Source organism: Podarcis cretensis (genome assembly GCF_951804945.1).
Source record: "Podarcis cretensis genome assembly, chromosome: 8".
Classification (NCBI taxonomy): Eukaryota; Metazoa; Chordata; class Lepidosauria; order Squamata; family Lacertidae; genus Podarcis; species Podarcis cretensis.
The window spans coordinates 53,058,472-53,081,047 of record NC_137177.1 but is presented as its reverse complement, the minus strand read 5'-3'; the positions used below and the strand labels follow the sequence as shown (position 1 = coordinate 53,081,047).

Sequence of the window (22,576 nt, the reverse complement as noted above, 5' to 3'; positions counted from 1 at the left end):
CGAAAAAATCGCAAGATGAAAAAACTCGCGGAACGAATTAATTTCGTCTTGCGAGGCACCACTGTAGTAGTCAAATGTACTGATCCTTGAGTCAGAACATTTAATCTGACTTGTACTTTGCTGCTAGACTGTATGCGGGACAGTACTTCATTCAGCTTTTGGGAAAAGTATGTTTTGAATCCCAGATGGCATCATTTTCCTTATGATTGTTAGTGTTGGGTTTTAAAGGCATTCCCTCTTGTTTGCGTATGCAGTCCAATAAGCCAAGTTAAATAAATCAGTTTGAATCAATGGGAAGAGTGGGGTCATTTATAGTGTTAGAGATGCATAGGATACTACGGGAAAGAAGGATAGGCAAGGCAGGAATACATTGTAATGGAGAGAAGCAGAAAGCTGTAGAAACGTTGAAAGTGACTTGCTGATTGCTTAGTCATTGTAAGTGACTAAGGTGAATGTGGAATTGTGTGTTAATTAATAAGCAATTGGAGACCCATGCATCATATCTGCCCTCTTATGTGTGTTGCCTGGTTCCCTAGATGGTGAAAGAGGTTTGGAAAACATGATGTGAGTGACAAGAGAACTTGGAAGACATCACTTTAAGGATTGTGGGATGAAGGTTATTTCTTTTTATTAGATTTATATCCTGCATTTCCTCCTAAGGGATCTCAGGGCAATAGGGGCATCCCCTTACGTCTCAGAGTGGCTGTCCAGGAAAATTGGTTGCTTGCTTAATATGGATGGAGTGGTCAGAGTTCCAGTGCTGCGATGGAACTCAATAAAAGTCTGTTGACAAACTGGGTTTATTCCTCAGAGTACATGGGTGATGAGCAGCAGTGAGTGTGGTTTGCTTTGACAATTGATTAAATATAACAAATACTAACTTCAGAATAAATGTCAAAATTGATTTGCAGTTGAATTTGAGTATATTTAGAAATTTGACCTTTAATTGATTTTATTCTCAAAGTCAGAAGTATTTACATTCACTGTTGCCAACTCACTGTGGCTAGTGTTGGCATGCTGTCTACCAAGCAAATGGTGCAGCCTGACATACTGTAAATGTTTAGTTGGAAGTCAGTCCCAGTGTGCTGAATGGGGTTTCTCCCTAATAGGTGTGCGTGGGATTGCAGCTCTCTGGATCTGATGAGTTTGCTTGAGGGTAAATGGAAAGCGTCCAACACAAAGTATCTTAAGATCTACTTTGCAGTGAGCTGTTAAAGATGGATTCAGTAAGTTTCCCTTCAATAGAGCTGCTTTCTTAGTTGTCCTGTGTGTATTAATTTTCTCCAGATGAGTTACAAATGAAAAGGATTGCCTCATAAATAATGGTGGTTTTTTGTTGTATTAATGTAGATACTTCACACATATAATCACGTGTTTTAATTCTGCATGTAGTTGTCCCAGAGGTAGGCAAAGAGTAACAAATGTTTCCCAGAGTGGAAAAAAGGTGTTCCAGAAGCTTGTTTTGTCAGTTCGTCATTCTCCGTTTTTTGGCTGTGCTTTCAAATAAATTTACAACTTTGTAAATATGCTGATGGGGCTTGCTATCTTAGAGGATAACACTGAAACTCAAATAGCCAGGCCAGACCTGACCACCTATCCTTTTTATAAATCTATGGGACATGATATCCAGGTCTCTTCTTTTCTGAAGCTTTTGTTGTGATCTTTGGTTAAACAAACTTAATCATTGTTCAAAAACTGAAAGGCTTACATTGCATATCTTACATGACATCTTGATTATATTTAAGCTGCATTGTAGAGTTATGAAATACCATTTTGGGGAGCCTACCGTTGCTGTTATGAATAGTTTTTATCTCATTTTCAATTCCCCCTTTCATTATCTAAAACCAAGTTTTAGGTATGAAAAATAGCCTCCATGACAAACTTTGCAACTTCAGCAGTAGCTAAATCTGTCAGCAAACTGCAATATCTTTTTAGTTCACTATGTGAACCACGTTTGTTCTATTCAACACTATTTGTGTGAGCATAGACCAAAATTATGCGAGCATAGATCAGTTGGGATGTCATCATTCACTGTCCCATAGACATACAGTGAGTAGTATTGGGGATCAAGAGCTGAGAGAGAACTTTGGTAACAGTATTTTCTCCCCATTGCCTTCCCAGGTCACGTTTGCAGTTGCTTTTATGCAGTGATGTGAGGCACACATACGACTGTCTGCTTTGTCCCTGCCATCTGGATAAATGCAACATTCCAGTTTGCTGCACTGCCCTTGGCATTTAGGCTCTGAATTATTTATCCTCAAGGAGTCTGTAGGCAGTCTCTTTGCGTCTTTAAAGAAAGTCGAGAAGGGTCTGTTGGTTAAAACTAGTACTCAGCCTGCTTTATATACAGAAAAACTAGTACTCAGCCTGCTTTATATACAGAAAATTTAAAGCGTAGATTCTTCTCTATTTCTTTAATAATGCAAGATTTTATAAAATCACATATTGTATTTAAAAAGCTATCTGATTAATGCTTTTGATCTCAATTCACTGTCACAGGCAGGGTTTTTATCTTGGTTACTATCAGATATTTCATGTAAAAAAAAATCCAACTTTGGATATGCTTCTGGTAAAAATATGACATTTTTTAGATGTGTGGACTGTAATGTTAGCATGTGGAAGAAGCTACCAGGCAATATTTGTATATATTTATGCAATAGAGAAAGGAACTCTGCATTGTGGAGTAGATTGCCAGGATAGGTGGGTGACCATAGCTAACTAATGTCACTGCTTCTCAACCTCTGTGCAGATGGCCTGTATATAGGAAATAGATTTAAAAAAAAAAAAATGTTTGTGGGGGCAGCAGCATGCCACTGTTAAAATCCAGTCATGAGGTATACAGTGTGTGCTAACTGGAGTTCACACTGGAAAAATGGAGGACACTCAACATTTCAGAGGATGTTCCAGAATTGATCAAGTGGAGATGGACTAAAAATTAGTTTTGAACATCTCATACTTTTAAAATGGTTGAAGACCAATGGTTTTTTGTTCTAGAAATTTGTAAATTATTGAGTGACTAGCTTTACTAAAGCATAATCATTAAAAGAATTGGTATGTTGACCCCTTTCCCTAAATTTAAATCAGAGTTTATTTGCATCTCCGGTGTCTCCTGTAGTTATTCAGGACAACCCAGTCTGGACCGTCTCCCAGTCATAGGATTAGTATATTAATGGTGGGCAGAAGAAGGAAGGTCTCTGGATGAATTGGAGTAGATCATTAATCCTTACCAGCTCCAATTAAAATAATAATCATGATAGTTTACGTCAAGTTGCCTATATATTTTTACTGAATGCAAACATTCCCCCTTCCTTCTTAAGCCCATTGCATTTAATGTTAGAAAGTGATTAAAAGACAAAAAATTAAGAGGAGAAAATGAGACAAAAAGAGGGGAAAACGATCATAAGTAAAAGGAAAAAAGAACAATACAGTATATATATTTTAAGTGACTTAGTATTTCAATATGTGTGATGAGCCATACCATGAATTGTATTTTAATTCTACATATAGTAGTTCCAAAAATCATGCCAGGTGGGTTGAAATTTAGTTTCTTTCAATGTTTTAGTGTATATATCATCCTTTACTGAGCTGTCAGCTTAAAGTGATCATGTGTCCATCCATCAATATTGGGTGCAGTGCATGTTTTAAAAATGTTTCTGGGAACTGACTGCCTTGAGTTTGCTATAGGATTTTACCTAAGGATTGTTGTATGTTAGACTTGTAAAGGAAATGTAATTGGAAACAGCCTTCCCATGGTGTCTGCTCTGACTGAGACATAGAGAACTACATACCCCATGAATTGTTATTGCACTGTCTGTACAAACTTGGCATGGGAATTGTTCACCATGGGAATTGTTCACCATGGGGAGCTAACATGCTGCAGGGCGCTGGATGAATTTGAGAGACCTGAATTCAAATCCCTATTTAGCCTTGAAGTAACTGGGGTCAGTCCTCTCTGTTTAATCCTGTGTTAGAAATCAGCCATGTGCTAGGCATGTTTTGCAATTGGCACAGGTCCAACTGCAACCACAAAATGCCAGGTTGGTTTCTGGGGAAAACAAAATGTAATTTAGAGAAGGATCTGAAATATTTTCCTTGAAACTTGAATTTGTTTTATTTTGAATTGTTTTATTTGATGTTTTAATGTCTTGTAAACCACTTTGATTTGTTCTTTAAAATATAAAGTGGTATAGAAATGAAAACAACAGCAACAAACTTCATGGGGGGCATTCCATTGTGGCGACTGTAACCTAGGTTTAAGGTGCCATTGGGTATTAGATTATATTTCTGAGTTTCTAACACTGGTAAACTAATTAACAGGATTGTTGTGAGGATCAAATGCACTGACATAATATACTGCACCTTAAGCTTCCTGGAGGAAGGCAGGGATGCAATTGAGATTAAACTAGTGGTATCACTGTGGTTAAGTATAACTATTATTCCAGTTGTAAACTACTTCTTCTTTTTTGCTTTCTGAAACAATTAGTGCTTGCTAGAAATAAGCAAATGATCCCTAATTTCAGACAATGCCAGCAGTTAGATGCACATTTGGTGGAGGCCAGGTGATTGTATGCTATTGCCTGTTGTTGTCTTCCAGAGGAATTTCTGGAGCATTTGTGCTTCTGTAGTTAATTTGAAGGCTCCTTCATATTCCAAGGCTTCCAGTTTGACCTCCAAAGCACCTAGAAAGAGGTAATGACACAATACAAACGTTAAAGCAAGATTTTATGGGTGGCCACTGCATTGCACTGATGCTATTGCTGACATTGAGCTTTGTTTTTTCATGCCAAAGCCCTAATAATATATAATCCAATTATTTAAAAGATAAGACCAATGTATGTACATTCATTTAGCTCTCCTTTCTTGTATTTATTTTTAGTTAAGACAGAGCATTAATTTCAGAAGAGCTATTTTTGATAGATTGGTGATTGCTTATTTCAGAATTTGATACGTGAATCGTTATGGGATTTCAACCGAAAAAATGTCCTTCCCACTGTGTCACAACAGTGCTATTTATTCAGCCTGAGTTCTCCCCCACTCTGGAGTTATTTGACATCTGAGTATTGGCTGTAGTCCTAAAACATACTTTTAAGGCAGGCAACAGTGGTCTGTAAATATGGTTGTGTAATTTAAAGATTTTGTTTTGCTTGGGTTTTTGCTGTGGCATAGTACAAATGTCCTATATCTGTATATAGTATTGGGTAGCTGATTCTATTGATCTACTGTACTATATTTGCCCTAGCCCTCTGTCTCTGAGTGTCAGGGGTCTGGATAACCTCCCAGGCAAAGTTTCTCCTACAGAGCCTTTCTATTAATGTACAAAAGTACAACTTAGGCTTTACATACCTTTCATCTTCTTGATCTGCCCTCTTTTTGCATCGGTGTCCTTATGACACTGTACTGTTTTGGGACTAAGAGTGAGTACTGTGACTGGGTGTCATCTTGACACTGGCACAAGGCCAACCGTGGCCTCTGACCACTTGGGCAACAGAGCAGCTCATCACATGATCAGATGCTTAAGAGTATTTATTTTTGTGTAGTCAGTCTAGCAACCTGTTGGCGTATCTAGTATTCTGTTGCCATATCTCCTTACCAACCTGGTTTAGTATGACTTCTTATTTGCTCTGCAAAAAAAAGCAGGGTATAGCTTTAAACATATAAACAATTTTTTTAAACTTCACTCTTGTCAAACTGGAACAAAAAAAATCACACAAAGAAACACATAATTTGTTGACTATTGCTCTGGCATGGCAGTTTTAACAATGTTGGAAGCATGTGTGCATGCTATTTTGTATCAGTTGTGCTCACTATGTTACATCGGGCAGATAATAACCTTGCTGACCGGAAGGTCAGTGTTTTGAATCTGCGTAATGGGGTGAGCTCCCATTGCTCTCTCCCAGCTCCTGCCATCCCAGCAGTTTGAAAGCATACCAACGTGAGTAGAAAAATAGATGCTGCTGCAGCGGGAATGTAAATGGCGTTTCCGTGTGCTCTGGCACTCCTCTTGGTGTCCCGTTGTGCCACAAGCGGTTTAGGCATGCTAGCCACATGACCTTGAAAGCTGTCCATAGACAAACGTCGGATCCCACGGCCTGAAGTGAGATGAGGGCTCTGGAGGCTAGTACTTGGGAGAAAGCTGGTGGAGCAAATCTGTAACACACATTGTATAATGTAAGCTGTTCTTTTAAGAGTGTACTATACTACAGAACTCCTCTAAACACCTGATATTTACTCATTCAATTATTTGCATCAAATTGTGCTTCATATATTTAGCTACTGAAGATACCTATCTAATCTCTGCTCCCCAATCAAGTATATTGAAGTAACTATGTTTAAACATTAAGCTTCGTGAAAAATAATATGCTTCTGGTGCTGTCCAGTGAACAGCTTTATAAACAGGGTAGGCAGGGTAGCCCTATGTAACTTTCCCAGTATAATAAAGGGTTACAGTTCTGGTGAGTTATGTACAGTGGTGGTGGACAGGGCAGGGGAATAAGTATCAGGAACCTTGTAGATTCAAGGCACTGTTAGTTTCCAGGACATGAATTGTCTTAATATTCTCTCTCCTCACAATGCTCCTCAAAATGGTTGAACTGTTTGTAGTTAGCAATCTGAGAGTGAAATCTGTAATGCATAAAGTAAAAAACTGAATGTTTGAATATTGACAGTTTCATGTGGAATACAGTACAAGCTATGGTTTTGGGTGTGTTTTTTACCTAAATCTATTAAGGTATTTATGGTAACATACAAGAAAAAAAACAACTTTACCCAGATATAAGTACTGTAGCTAGAAAAATCCCAGCTTGTTAAAATTCTACAAATTACATGTCCATTTAAGTTGTGGAAGTTCTGAACCAATGTTTGCAATGATTAATGAGCTGGAGTAGGGCTAATAAAATGAAGCTTAATCCAGATAATGTGGAGGTACTGTTTGTTGATGGGTGTTTTCTGACCAGAAAGTTGGTGTACATCCTGTTCTGGATAGGATTATGCTTTTCCCTTAAGGATCATGTTTGCATTCTTAAGGGTACATGCACCATTCACCAATGTAGACAGGTTTGCCAGCTGTGGCCTGTCTCGGATGGAGAATGTGGATGCAGCATCCATGATCTAGTAACATACTGTTTAGAGTAATGTGTTGTGCATGGGAATGCCCTTTGAAAACTATTCAGAAAAATAAGTCAGTGAGAAGTACTGAAACTAGATTGCTGACTGGCCCTGGGTATTTGGAGTACCGGTATTTATTACTAGTTTTTAAAGCAGCCACACTGATTCTCGGGCCATTTCTGGACATGATTCAAAATGATGGCATTTATATTTCTAAACTCTGTGGTTTTAGGACTCAGTGTAGTTTACAGATTATGCTCTCACACAAAACTGTCCCAGTGTTTAGATTCTTTTCTGAGTCCTTCTGCCTTTGGAGATGAAGTCCAAGATAAAATGTCTATGGTGGTGATTACCTCTGGTTTACTCTGTTTTAATGTGAATTTAGTTCTTTTTGAAATATTTTTTATGAGTGTATGTTTTATTTGGTTCAATTTTTTTGGGTAAATTGCTCTGGGAGAATTTTGAAATTTAAGAGCAGGGTAAATATAAACAAATAATTAGAAACTGTTATGCTCACATTTACTTGTTGCTGATCTCAGCAAAATGGTTGATGAGTAGTTTGAATAAATGACCTTGCTATAGGTTTCTGCCTGTCTGACTTGTCAGTGTACTTGACATACCTGCTCTACTGTTGTTATTATTTTTTCTTTGTGGAATTCTTGATTTTTTAAACAGGCACTAACTACCCTGTAAGCAGGAGACATTCAAAGTGCAAGTCCTTAAACAATGAAAACAATGTCTTGTTCCAGCCAATTCCAGAATTCTCAGTATCTTAATATATAATTCAAAGCCATATGTTCTCCTAGGAAGCAAGTTACAAACCTATTCACCAGCCATTGTCTACAGAAGTGAAATGGCTACAGAATATCCAAATGCCAAATTTTAAATTGCCATATATATTTTTTTAAAAGCAACAACTTGGTGTATTGCAGGTGCAAATGGTTTTATTTTCTTTATTTTTGTTACTTTAAGGGTGTTTACACCAAATGGAGGCAAACAACTGTGGTAAATAAGTCTTGGCAATTATTGTAGTTAATTATTATTTTTCACTGACATTGTACATTGGGGCATTTCATCAAAAGCTGTACTGCAAATGTTCCTGCATTTTGCATGTATTGTCATGGAGTGTAATTTTCGCTTAACTGTAGTTTGCTTTTATATATTTTCCCCCTGGTTGTCATGGAAACTCAGTCCAGTGTTGCACTGGCTGCTAACAAGTGCTAGGTTACGTTGCCTTTTATAATGGAGCTGTGTTAGTCATGCTGCAGTTTTTCAGCAATGGAACCCCGTTTGGAGATGTACTTCATAAAATTATAACATGATTGCAGCATTTTGAGCATCTTTCAGAATGTAAATATTGGATATTTTATGAACAGTTTCTTTTGTTACAAGAGTTGGGTTCCTAAACTGGCTGTTGGAATCTTCACAGCATCTTTTCATGATAGGGTTTGAAATCTTCTATATTATATTCATGATATCAAATAGCTTGATTAGTAGTATTTTCTTCCTGTGTCATGGAGCTCTGGTGGAAGATGTTAATGTTGTGAAATACAGGAAAGATTTTGCATTCATGTGTTTTATAAGATACCTTTAAAAATGATACCTTAAAAAGTACTCACGGTAAATTAACAATTGCTTTATCTATTGGATCATAGTTTCATCCTTAAAAGCACTACCGTTTGTTCTTATGTGGAGAATATATTACCATGTTGGTGGTTTAGGTATTGCTGTTAGAGGGAAATTCATTCTTCCTTGTGTTCGTATAACTTCCTTAGTTTTTTGTTAAAAAAACACTGTCAAACTTGGAATATATTTAACTTTAGGGCCATTGAGGTGGGTGTTTTTCTTTTTTGAGCAGTGGAGTTCTTATGCAAAATAAATCAAACTGAAAACTGCATGTTCTTTTAGAGTGACAGAACAGATCTTGTCTTCGCTTGCTAGTACAGAAGGGCAAATCATGGCCCACAGTACTAAATCAAAGCACAAAATACAGGCAGGCAAATTGTTCTGCGTGATGGGCCACTTTGCAGAATGTGGGTTGCTTCATATTGTGAATCTGCATATGTTGTTGTTGTGATGCGAGACCATTAGTAATGGATGAGGCCTGTAGATCATGGGTAGGCAAACTAAGGCCCGGGGGCCGGATTCAGCCCAATCACCTTCTAAATCTGGCTCGCGGACATTCCGGGAATCAGTGTGTTTTTACATGAGTAGAATGTGTCCTTATATTTAAAATGCATCTGTGGGTTTTTTGTGGGGCATAGGAATTCATTCATTTCCCTCCCAAAAATATAGTCAGCTCCCCCAAGGTCTGAGGGACAGTGGACCGGCCCCCTGCTGAAAAGGTTTGCTGACTCCTGCTGTAGATGGTTTTCAGCCTTTCAGCTAGCCTATGAAAGACCAAGAGTCCTAGTAACTTAATACCTTTGGTACTCAAAATTGATTTAGTTATTGAGGATATTTTATAGGCTCAGAGAATAAGATATTGAAAAATAGCACAAATATTGCACAAATCTGTTAATAAAAACTGCCTTCATGTATTCAAGTTTGTCTGCTTAGTCATGTGAGCTGGAAACTTTTTTTTTAAAAAAGCAAAGATTTCAAGGATTTTTCATGAAGCTGTGGGATGCACTAATATCTCAGCATGTGGTTTGTGGGCCTTACATTGCTTGCTGATGGAGCACAGTCTGTTCTAATTCAACATTTTCTTTTAGCCTTAGACATGATCTAAGATGAGTAAAGGACAGCTTGTGTAATTCTCCAGAACTGTAAATGTACACAATACAAGAAAGCTATGTATAGAAAAAAGCAGTTCAATCCTGCCTAAATCATGTGAACATAGACTCTAAAATCTCCTTTCAGGTTATTCTCAGTGGTAAGATTTGCTCTTTGCAAGTTCCACCTCAGCTAATTGTTAAGGAATTTTTCAAAGTGCATTGCATAGTTTTTAAGAAAGAACAAATATATTATGTACCTTAGGTGTGTGTGGTTATAACAGACTAAAACAAGTTGTGTTTGTCTTTAATTTTGAGCATCTGTTTTGTTTCAATTTTTTATATTAAAAAGAAAGAGGATGATATTTAGGATTGGGATAGTAGAAATTTTAAAAAAAATCATTGCATGAATAGCTTTCTTGATTGTCATGTGCTTCATGTTATTGTGTAGACTTCCAAAATCATGTTATTTTACTTGCTGAAAAATAGTGTGAACAGATAAAGGTAGGATCAACAAGTATCTTCTGTGTATCCAAATATTTCCACGTGCATTCATTGGGAATACTCTGGATCCCCCCATTTGAATGTGGCTGATTCATTGTGTTGGAAGCTATTACAAAGCATTTCCCTAAATTTCCCTAAATTGATTGACTACAGGCTGCAGTGAAAAAGGGGAGGCCTCTGTAGTGCAAAAATGGGTAGAAGCATAGAGCAATATTTTCACACCTCTTTGCATCCTGCACATTAGCAGTAAGCCTCAATTGTGGAAATGGTGGGGGGGGACACACACAAGAAAGTCAGAAGTTTGAGTTTCATTCTGAAGGGACTGTGTTCATGAAGAAGCCTGTTCATGTGTGGAGCTGAACATGAAATGTATGAGTGGAAGGCTGATACCAACTACTGTAGGATCTGGGGAAGTAAGTATTATTACAGTGGTGCCCCGCAAGACGAACGCCTTGCAAGACGGAAAACCTGCTAGACGAAAGGGTTTTCCGTTTTGGAGGTGCTTCGCAAAACGAATTTCCTATGGGCTTGCTTCGCAAGACGAAAATGTCTTGCGAGTTCCTGCGGGTTTTTTTCCCTTCCCCCCTTTTTCTAAGCCACTAAGCCGCTTATCAGCTGATCCGCTAAGCCACTAAGCCGCTTAACAGCTGATCCGCTAAGCCGCTTAACAGCTGATCCGCTAAGCCGCTTATCAGCTGATCCGCTATGCCGCTAAGCCGCTTAACAGCTGATCTGCTAAGCCCCTAAGCCGCTAATAGCGCTAAGCCGCTAATGGGCTTGCTTCGCAAGACAAAAAAACCGCAAGACGAAGAGACTCACAGAACGGATTCTTTTCGTTTTGCGAGGCACCACTGTATCTGCATTTTTGAAGGCAGAGCCTTTAACACTGGGTTAGCGAAATGTGACCTTCTAGATGTTGCTGGGAGGAAAAAAACTCATCATCACTGACTTGACCATCCTAGTTGGGGCTGATGGAGATAGGAGTCTGACAACATCTGGAGGGCCACAGGTTCCCCACCTCCACTTTAACTAATGGTGAAAACAAGCCAGATATAAATGGGTTTTTGCAGCTTTTTTGTGTGTAAAGAAATAAGATTATTATTTATTTATAGCATTTTATACTGCTCATTAGCAGTAGGATTTTAGGTCAATGTACAGTTTTTAAACCATAAAATACACAAATACTGCAATACATATATTGTCAAAAACATTTTCTGAGCTCCTTAAATCAGGATTCATACTCTTTAGGTACTTAGCTTCTTTCAGTTTCGCTTTACATGCATATATCAACATGAATAAATGTAGGTATGCTTACCCATAAAGTTCAGAGGCAGCCTTTTGAGCTTGACCAAAGATAATCTGTGGGTGGCGCTGTGGGTAAAACCTCAGCGCCTAGGACTTGCTGATCGCATGGTCGGCAGTTCGAATCCTCGTGGCGGGGTGAGCTCCCGTTGTTCGGTCCAAGCTCCTGCCCACCTAGCAGTTCGAAAGCACCCTTAAGTGCAAGTAGATAAATAGGTACTGCTTTATAGCGGGAAGGTAAAGAGCGTTTCCGTGTGCTGCTCTGGTGCCAGTTCGCCAGAGCAGCTTCGTCACGCTGGCCACGTGACCCGGAAGTGTCTGCGGACAGCGCTGGCTCCCGGCCTCTAGAGTGAGATGAGTGCACAACCCTAGAGTCTGTCAAGACTGGCCCGTACGGGCAGGGGTACCTTTACCTTTACCTTAAAGATAATCTAGTGTGCAGAAGCTGGATGGAGAGTGGGGGAAGTTTTCATGAATTTTTTTTTTGAGAAAGCTAGAATTGTATTAAACAAATATTACTTTCCGTACATGTTTTCAGTCTTCTTTTAGGGATTGACACATTGTGGTCCAGCCTACCTTCTAGTAATTTAATGAAAAATGTCATAATTATCAGATAGAGAAGTTACCTGTAGTATTTTAGACAAATCTAATAATTGAATAATTTTAGTTTAAATTGGGGGTGGCTAACTGGCAGATGTTTATGAACTACAATTCTGATCACCCCCAGAATCTGTGGTTAATTGTCAGGGATGATAGGATTATATTCCTGTGGAAGGGAGACTAAAAATGAACAACAAAGGTGGGCTCTGTAAGATATTTACTCTGCAAAGTAAAGTAAACACCTAGGTGTTTCCTTGCGCTGCTCTGGTTCGCCTTGCCTATAGCGTGCAACCCCAGAGTCATTCGCGACTGAACCTAATGGTCAGAGATTCCTTTACCTTTATCACCTAGGGTTGTTGTTTTTTTAAAGATCTTGTTGCCCTTTCTACATGTTTTGTTTTTTTAAGATGCTTGTTTGGACTGCTTATATTTATTTGTTTATATTGAGATTAATCAAATAATCTTATCCTTGATGTCAGCTGGTGATTTTTTGTTTGTTTTGATTTTTAAAAGATTACTATTATTATTTTTCTTATATTAGCAGACAACCTTTTTTAGAATTATAGGAGTTATAGTGCAACAATGACTAGAGGGAACCAGGTTTGCCACCCCTGCATTTAATGGCATGCTTCTCAGTAACAGTTGCATGTTCTGTAAACTCTCCCTCTTATCCAGGGTACCCCACTCAGGATTTTTTTTTAAGCTGCCAGTAGTTCTTTTTAGCTGAATACAACTCCTGTATTAGAGTAACTGACTATTCAGTTGGTCAGCAGGCTGAAATGAGTCATCTTGAGGGATCTGGTTTTGGCTAGAATTTTGCTAAAACAACCACAAAACACTGTTTACATCTGACAAGAACTTGTTTCTAATAAAAGGAAATTACACACAATTTCATATACAATATAGGTTTGTTTTCGGTTTCCAGACAAAAAGGGAGGTAAAGCCCTATTTACAGTGTACTATAAATCCAGCACATTTATGTGCTGCAAATGTGGCTGGAATAGTCCAATATCCCATCAACTGTGGTGTTGGTTACATCTCGCTTTCTGTTAGCTTCTGTTATACTAGAAGTAGGGATTGGCACAAGGGTTTCAGATGGCTGGGGCATTAATTTTTCAGTAGCATGAGCCTATTTACTTAGGATTCCCTAATCATTTATTGCTAATAGTATATAAAGGACTGTGCCAGTGCAAGAAAAGCTGTCAGTCTGTTTGAAATCAAAACCTAGCCTCTAAGATATTCTGTGCTATAGCTGCAGTTTTCCTTTTCATTTGAAGTCCAGTATTTTTCAGGGTGCTGCTTGGATGTCAGCAATGCAAAATCTCAGAATTAAGAATTGGAGGAACAACACCAGAAATATATCAGTGTGAGCAGACCAGGGTGGAAAATAATGAATACACATAAGTGCTTGGTACTAATCAGTGGATGAAATACACTGTGATTGTTGGGTGCACACAATAATGCAGGCTTCCTTAACCTCGGCCCTCCAGATGTTTTTGGCCTACAACTCCCATGATACCTAGGTAGCAGGACCATTGGTCAGAGATGGTGGGAATTGTAGTCTCAAAACATCTGGAGGCCCTTGGTAGAGGAAGCCTGCACTAGCGTAAATGAAAATAAACTTCTTGAGTTGTGGCATTTTTTAAAAAAGATCAATATTGTTCTGCAACAATTTGTTCTTTAAAAGGAACAAGGTAGAATTTTCAGATGGACCAGTGTTTTTGCCAAATAGAACCTCTATGAAGGCTTCCATGTACATTTCACTGAAAGATTATAAGAGTATCAGTTGTTATAAAGATAATTTTCAGAAGTGTTAGATTCCCCCCCCCCCCATTTTTTGACACATTCTAAGATTATACTTAGGGACGCAGGTGGCGCTGTGGGTAAAAGCCTCAGTGCCTAGGACTTGCCGATCGAAAGGTCGGCAGTTCGAATCCCCACGGCGGGGTGCGCTCCCTTCGTTCGGTCCCAGCGCCTGCCAACCTAGCAGTTCGAAAGCACAATTAAGTGCAAGTAGATAAATAGGGACCGCTTACCAGCGGGAAGGTAAATGGCGTTCCATGTGCTGCGCTGGCTCGCCAGATGCAGCTTGTCACGCTGGCCACGTGACCCGGAAGTGTCTGCGGACAGCGCTGGCTCCCAGCCTCTAGAGTGAGATGAGCGCACAACCCTAGAGTCTGTCAAGACTGGCCTGTACGGGCAGGGGTACCTTTACCTTTACCTTTAAGATTATACTTCTGTTCAACATAAAATGCATATTGCTTCCTTTCTCTTTCCTAACTTCTGGAATAGACATCTGAATTAGCTTTTTAGACACTAAGTACCCAACTAAAATATTTATTTATTACACTGCTATCCCGCCTTTCCTTCAAGAGGGTCATACACAGTTCTCCATCTTCCCATTTTACCACAACAATCCTGTGAGGTATGCTAGGCTGAGAAGTAGTGACTGGGCCAAGGTCACACAGTAAGCTTCATGGCTGAATGGGAATTTAAACCCTGGTCTCTCAGGTCCCAATCCAATCCTCTAACTACTGTAGTATAGTGACTGGAGTGTTGAACCTGAACTGGGAAATGAGGATTAAAATTCTTCAACAATGAAGCACTGTAGATTGCTTCAGGCCATATTTCTGTCTAAATTGCTTAGCAGGATTGTGAGGATAAAATGGGATAACCTTTTGAACTTCTTGGAGGCATGGCAAGATACAAATACGATAATCAAGGATGCAGGATACCAATATTTTCTACATTATTATTATTATTATTATTATTATTATTATTATTACCACCACCACCCCATCCACCCGTCTGGGTTTCCCCAGCCACTCTGGACAGCTTACAACATATAAAGTTTGCAAGCTTCTACAGTCTTTCCCATAAAAATAGGCCCAATAAAATGTATCACTTTACTTGCTTTGTTTCTTCTTTGTATTACATGCAGCTTCCATTCTGTTTAGCACTGCAAAAGATCCCTATGGCAGAAATAGAAGTGTAACATGAGAGAGGCATTATGCTTTGTCTTTTTTTTTTTTAAAAGTGCTCTCTTGAAAACTAATCAGTCCTCCTTTGCTTTTCATTTCAACACTCCCTCCCCATCTGTTCTTTACTTTTACCTAGTTCCCTGGAAGTTCATGTACCACCTGCCTCCTAAATCTGCCCTTCTTTTCCAGTTACTTGTCTCCAGACTATATGCTTCTTTTTCATGTTGTTCCTCCTTTTTGATGTTCATGGTTATGTGTTTAAGATTGCTAGTCTGGCTTCACTCTTCTAGCTGACATAGGTGCTATGCACATAAATATTAAAATGTGTTTTCAGGTCATTGTATTAAACTAAAACCAGTTCTGGCTCTGATGTGTGGTTAACTCCATTGCTTAGGAGCATTATGTTAACAGAGCAGGAAATCCTTTGGGTTTTTCTCAGTACAGAAGGCTTGGTACTGCCATAAAAGGAGGGGTTGTTTGTTTTGTTTTTTGGTATATGAAGGTTCCTTTCCAAAGAAAGAATAGTCAGCCTTGCCTTCATGATTAAATAAGTAGCTCATATTTATGTACATGAAATCTTAAGTAGCAATGCATACATTTCATTTTTTAGTTCAGCCACTGGAGTTCTTATATGACTTAATTTTAGCAAACATTGGTGGTTGACTAAGCTGGGATACTAGTATTAAAGACTGCTCACCATCTGCTTCAGCATTTTTGAACATGTCAGAGGTTCTCTCCAAATGGAATGTTCTGTACTTGGCTAGGCTTACTGCTGTCTGGATTGGTTTGTCATGCATTGTAGCACATTGGTTCATTTTCCTAGTTCAGTTCTGGCTTTTATTGTTATATTTGAAGTCATTTTTATATGTCTATATAGAGGTATCGCTATAAAGCAGGCCTGTCCAACTGGTTGATCGCGATCTACTGGTCGATCATGGGCTTTCCCTGGTCCATCCTAAAAAAAACCCCTCAACAACTGTGTTCTCGCCCCCTAAACAACTTTGGTGAAGCCTCCCTCAAAAAAGCTCTACAACTCTGGTCAATCCAATGGGTAGATCACTGCCAGTTTATTTATAGTGGGAGTAGATCACAGTCTCTTAGAAGTTCGACACCCCTGCTATAAAATATTGCTATATATTCAGGTATTGTAGCACAGTTTTTTTAATCCACAATTAAAAGACAGCTCATCCTTTACAAGACCAAAGAGCGTTTGGTCTCTGAATACAGGTCTCTGAAGCCCTAGCCTAACACTCCTATTACTCAGTACCCCACAACCTCCAAAAGAGGTTTATGCATGGGACCCAGGTGTTTATAGGGCCAGGCGTGCTAAGCTTCAGCTGTAGAACTGCATCATGCATCTGGCTACAGTTTGATGACGATTGTTGCATTAAAGGTAAAGGTAAAGGTACCCCTGCCCATACGGGCCAGTCTTGACAGACTCTGGGGTTGTGCGCCCATCTCACTTAAGAGGCCAGGGGCCAGCGCTGTCCGGAGACACTTCCGGGTCACATGGCCAGCGTGACATCGCTGCTCTGGCGAGCCAGAGTCGCACACGGAAACGCCGTTTACCTTCCCGCTGGTAAGCGGTCCCTATTTATCTACTTGCACCCGGAGGTGCCTTCGAACTGCTAGGTTGGCAGGCGCTGGGACCGAGCAGCGGGAGCGCACCCCGCCGCAGGGATTCGAACCGCCGACCTTTCGATCAGCAAGTCCTAGGCGCTGAGGCTTTAACCCACAGCGCCACCTGATTGTTGCATTACTTTGCTCAAATTTAAATAGCCTTGCCGCCTTTTGTTTTTATACTAGAGATTGGTGATTTTTATTGTAGTTGCCTAGTGCTGTCTTTTATAGGTTAGCCTTGACTTCTTTTACTTAAGAACAGCTGGCTTCACTGCAATTATGAGTCACAGTTTGCTTGTTCTGGAATGATAATAGCAAGCACCAGATATCTTATTCTTATGGTAGTGTTAGCTATAAAAAAAAATGAAGGTGATACTTTAAAAGGAAGGGTATATTTTATTGGTGAATATTAGCTTCTGCTAATGTTTATGTAAATGCTAGCATGGGATAGTTATATGATACAATTGCCAGTAAATTTCACGAGCTCTTACCTGTACGGTACTTACAGTATATTGTTATTACTTTTGTATTTACCGTATTTTTCGCCCTATAGGACGCACCTTTTTCCCCTCCAAAAATGAAGGGGAAATGTGTGTGCGTCCTATGGGGCGAATGCAGGCTTTTGCTGAAGCCTAGAGAGCAAGAGGGGTCGGTGTGCACCGACCCCTCTCGCTCTCCAGGCTTCAGGCAGCCATCCGCAAGGTGTGCGGGCAGCAGCCTGCAGCGCGAAGCACGGGGCGCCCTCCGGAGGGTGTCTCGTGCTTTGTGCAGGTGTCCGCAAGCCTTGCGAGCCCGGCGGGAGTTGCCGCCGGGCTCGCAAGGCTTGCGGATAGCAGCCTGTTCTGGGGGCTGGGGAAGCTTGGGCTTCCCCCGCCCCAGCCCCGCGGCTGGGGGGGGGAAATAATTTTTTTATTCATTTCCCCCCCAAAAAACGAGGTGCGCCCTATGGGCCGGTGCGCCCTATAGGGCGAAAAATACGGTAAACCAGGACAAGAAGTAAATAGTTTGATTTTAAAGTAGTATTTTTTTTTTATGGAACAAACCTGTGCTACTCTCTTTCTTTGTGAATGTATTCTTTCTATTCTCTTGTCTTGAAAAATATTCAGTTTCTAAGAGTAACCAGAATGATTAGTAAATAAGTTATGTAATTATGTGAATCCCAGGTTATCTTGATCAAGTAGGTCTCTATAAGTGTAAGTGCAAATTCAGTGGCTAAGATTCCACCCCTCCCCGAAACCTACCAAAGACCAGATATCTTTTCTTCTCATTTTATTCTGGCTTTCTGAAAAGATTTTGTCAAATTTTATTTCAATATTTTCTCTGAAAATAGATTATTTTTTAAGAGGGCTGAAAGGAAAATCCCAGTTGCATAAGTAGGACATCACAGTGCTATCACCCAGTGGACTGTTGAAGTAGCAAAGCACATCGGGAATAGAATTCAACAAGATATTTTTATGAGGTGTAATGATTTTAGCATGCTCTCCCCCCCCCCCAAAGCTTGCATTGTGAGTCTTTATATTTATGTAAGATAACTTTTGTTTGTCTTTCAGAATACAGAGCTTCTTTGGAGACATCTCTTTGTTGGATTTTATCCATGTCCTGCTAACCACTACTTTCAGCTATGGAATCGGTAACTATTTTATTGCTCTCCCACTTTCAGTGGAATAGCTTTTGTAATAGCGAATACAAAAACAAAATATGACTTTGAATCATGATAGTGATTTTTCATTTATTATTCTTAAAATGTAAATATTTAATAGGTTTTGATAAAGTACTTGTGTTAGAATTGGTTTTGTAGTGCAGATAAAATGTCTTCAGCTTATTAAGAAACTAGTTTTAGTTGTAGTGCAATGTATAGCAGCATCACAAATAAGGCCTGAGGGTGAACTTCCCTGCAGTACCTGACAAAGGTTTTGTAGGGAAATTACAAATACAGGCTGTGGCTTTCATTTTATCATTACCAAAACATATATTGGGTAAGTTATCATCTCAGGGAAACTTTCTGATTTAGATGCTTGGATAAAGCAGCTCTGTGGCATTTTTCTCTGCAAAGACACTGTTGAATCAGCAGCCCAAGGACTTATAAACTACCATAAAACCTGCCTTGCAATTAGGTACTTGGCTGGTTACCTGTGGCAAGCAACAACTATAAGCTGACAATCCTATTACAGTACATGCAAGTTCTCTACAAATTCACTTGCATGCAACACAAGAGAAGAAGGGGAATGATTGGAATCACTATTCTTAGAAGTAAAATTTGTAGAACATTTTCATTGTGATTAAACAAGGTTTATATAACAGCGGTGACCAAGCAAAAAGAGTAGTTATGTGCCATTCTACAAGACCTGCCTCCTGTGTCCACTCATACAGCTCTCCCTCTCATCCAGATTGAATCTGTCAAAGCTTATACATACCACACATCCCATGGTGCTAACAGAGACCCACCGGTGAGAGGCAAACTTAGTTTTTTGTCCCTGAAAGGAAAAGGTCTTTCCCTACTTCTGGAGGATGGAGAGAAATGTCAGATATTTGGCTAAATTGGGGATTGTTTCCTTACTGTAGGTGAGAAGATTCATACTGAATAATGTTCTCTCTCAAGGACTTTTTCTAGGGTAGTTTTTACCAAAAAGAGATAATTAGTGAATGTGATCTAGGATTTAATTTGACATTATCAGAGTGAAATGTAATCAATTAACAAGAGTAATGTTTGAACTTGGTGATTAAGTTTCTAATTAAAAGAGGATTCATTAAAATCAAGTCTGGACTTGGTTTGAGCTTTAAAAAATTCTGCACCTTCAGATGCACCCAAACTCTCTATAAGAGTGTGCTAAAAATATGTGCTGCAGGTTTTTGTCACTGCTGACAACTTTCTGAAGCCTGTCAGTGGAGCACCTGTCTCAGCAATGACATTGAGATGCATCTTCTGATGTGGGTCTCATGTCAGTCAACAAAACATTGGAAAAGACTGGGATAAAAAGCTGTTTCCTTAGCTTTGATGAGGTAGTAGCAATAGTAGCTTCTTGCCTATTTTGTAATTAGTGTGATACAATGCACCCATGGTCGATTGCAGACTCCTGTTGAAGTCCCTTCTTCGAGAGTAATGAGAGAGGTAAAACCTGCTTCTTGGCAGATGGTGTAACTGAGTGTCCTAGTAGTGCATACCAGTGTCCATCACTGCCATTGAGGACAGTCGGTGAGATGGGCCCTTTTAGGGCATTCCGTTGTTAATTGTTGCTGACTTGCAGTTTGTTCACATTAGATTATTGTTTTTAATGTTTGTGTGTTTATTTTATAAGTATTAATCCTTTGGAGAGCAAATAAGAAAAATTGGTAGAATGTTGTTTTTGTGTGGAACAACTAACATACACACTTGGAATAGTAATTAAAACCTGAATTCTTTAGACAGAATTATTTAATATCTCACATTTTACACAGAAATGTTTCTGCTCATTCTGCTCACAAGAGACCTGGAGAGCAGAATATTGCTGCTGCAGAGCTTAAAGGTGTATCGACAATTTTATCACTTGTGTCATCACCATACCTGTTCACGTGTAGGTAATTTTCCTTACTGCAGGGGCCTTAATGAGATTGTCTTAAAAGTGGTGATTGGAGCATAAATTTTAATTTGTCATGTTGAAATTAGGTGTGCATTCTTCCCTTCCAGTATTGAATACCCAATAAGTAACAGTGCTAATTTCCACCTGCCACTGATGAATCATAAGGGCTTATTTGCCCAGAGTGATGATTTTGTTGGTATATAGAAATTAAGAATGTTTTCAAATTCTTGGAAAGCTTACTGAGTACTTGCATATTCTTGAGTTGGGGCAAAGTGCAAGATGTCCAGTGAATTGGATGTGGTACTTGATTTGCAGAATTCTTCATGGCCAAGCTATTGCAGAATCTGTGACCAACAATATGATGGCTGTGTGTTAGTGCTGGGATTTCTGTGAAAGAATATGTTCTAATGAAGCTGGAGTTGTGGCAGTTTTATGTTCTTTGGTGACATCTATTCAGTTATTTCCACGCAATATTAATGTCTGAAGTGTATATAGGCTTCTCCTTAGCATTCTTTCTTGTAATAAAAATTGGGTCATGTGTAAATTAATGGAAAGTGGAATAATAATAAAAATGCAGCGCAGGCACACGTATACCACACTAATGAATATGCTCTGTGTATGTATTATTTTCTTTTTGAAAAGCATTTAGGCTTCCAGTGTTTATGTACTGTTGAGTTTCTTGAAGAAGCATGATAATCCGGTGCCTTTCTTTAGCACAGAATTCTAGTGTAAGCTGGCAGCTGGTTAAACTCTCAATACTCACATTTTTCATTACAGAAATTGACAGATCAAAACTTTTGAACAGAGGTGAGATTGTGATGGTGGTTTTGGGAGTAGTATTTCACAGAGTTCATAATGAATATGTAGGTGTCTAGAGAAGCTTTTAATATCTGAAGGACTATTGTATTTTAATCTTTTGTTGGAATCTGCCCAGAGTGGCTGGGTATAAATAAATTGTTGTTGTTGTTGTTGTTGTTGTTGTTGTTGTTGTTATTAGAAGGATGAATATGGTGGGGCTGCTAAGCAGAATTGTTTTTCCAAGCTTGAATCTTGCCTTGTTCTGACCTTCCGAGAAGAACGCTATTGTGAAGCTGAGCTAGATAGTAAAAATGCAGTTTCAACACATGCTTTAAGAATTGAATTGTCTTCGGAAAAGTGACATTTTACAATGAAGATAGAATTGCTTAGACAAAATGGGGCCAGATCTTGGTATTCATTTAACTCAGGTCTTTTCCATTAGTGGCACGTCAGCTTGGATGCATTCACTTTTAAATATTTACTGATTCTTGACTGCATAGGGAAAGGATTTGTAAAATCAGGATCTGTCACAACCTTGAGTTAGATTTCACTCTCCTTTCCTGAATACATTTTTAGATGTAGCATAAGGTAACAAAAAGGTTTCGTTAATGCAAGTTTTAATGACAAGTGAACCTTTGCAACCTAATCACTTTTAACTGTAAATTCAACATCCTTGAAACCAGTGTTAGAAATCTAGCTATATAAGCTAGGCTTCAAATGGCTCTTTAAACCAAAGTTACAGTCTCCAAAATGGAATGTCCAGTTGCCATTTAGGGGCAAGACGGCACTAAAGTCTTAATTTTCAAATGATGGACAGACTGTGATTGATACTCAGTTAAACATCTGGCTAGTTCAGATGACAACCTTGAGCTAGATTAAGAGCTTTGAGAACTTGAAATGTCTCGGGGACAGTCCACATATATCTTGGCCTATTCCAACCTCTTTTTCTTAATGGTGACTGCTCCTGCTCAAGCTGCACAGAAATAGCATTTTGGTTCCAGAAATTCATTATGATTGTGAAGCTAATTCTACATGATGTGGTATTAGCATGTGAAAAACAGTCCAGATCCAATCAACTGCAGGCATGCAGCTCCAAATGGTGGAGATGCCAGGCGCCATCCTGGCACCCAGGCATCTTCACTTGGTTGCAAGTGAACGAAAGCCAGGTGTAAAATGCGCCTTGTGCCTGGCTAATTTTGAACACTGCTCAAGACCAAATTCTTCAAAATGTTTATTTGGAAAGCATGTGAAAAGACCAAAGTAAGGTGATCTTGGAGAATTGGATAACTGCAGTAGGCAGATATTGTGAACAGGCAGAGGAGATATGGGAGCAGGTTTTAAATGTCTCTCTTCGTATTGGCTTCTCTCTCTGTTAGTATGTCCTGGGTGGTTGGAA

General features: G+C 39.2%; 1 protein-coding gene across 3 annotated transcripts in view; it reads left to right on the top strand.

The window, feature by feature from the left end:
* Window positions 1–22,576, top strand: part of ANKRD11 (ankyrin repeat domain containing 11) — a 195,528-nt gene that overhangs the window by 4,566 nt on the left and 168,386 nt on the right. For all 3 annotated transcript variants that reach the window (XM_079988691.1, XM_079988690.1, XM_079988689.1), the window contains exon 2: window positions 18,376–18,455. The gene's annotated coding sequence lies outside the window, so the exon portion shown is untranslated. The remainder of the gene's footprint in view (window positions 1–18,375; window positions 18,456–22,576) is intronic.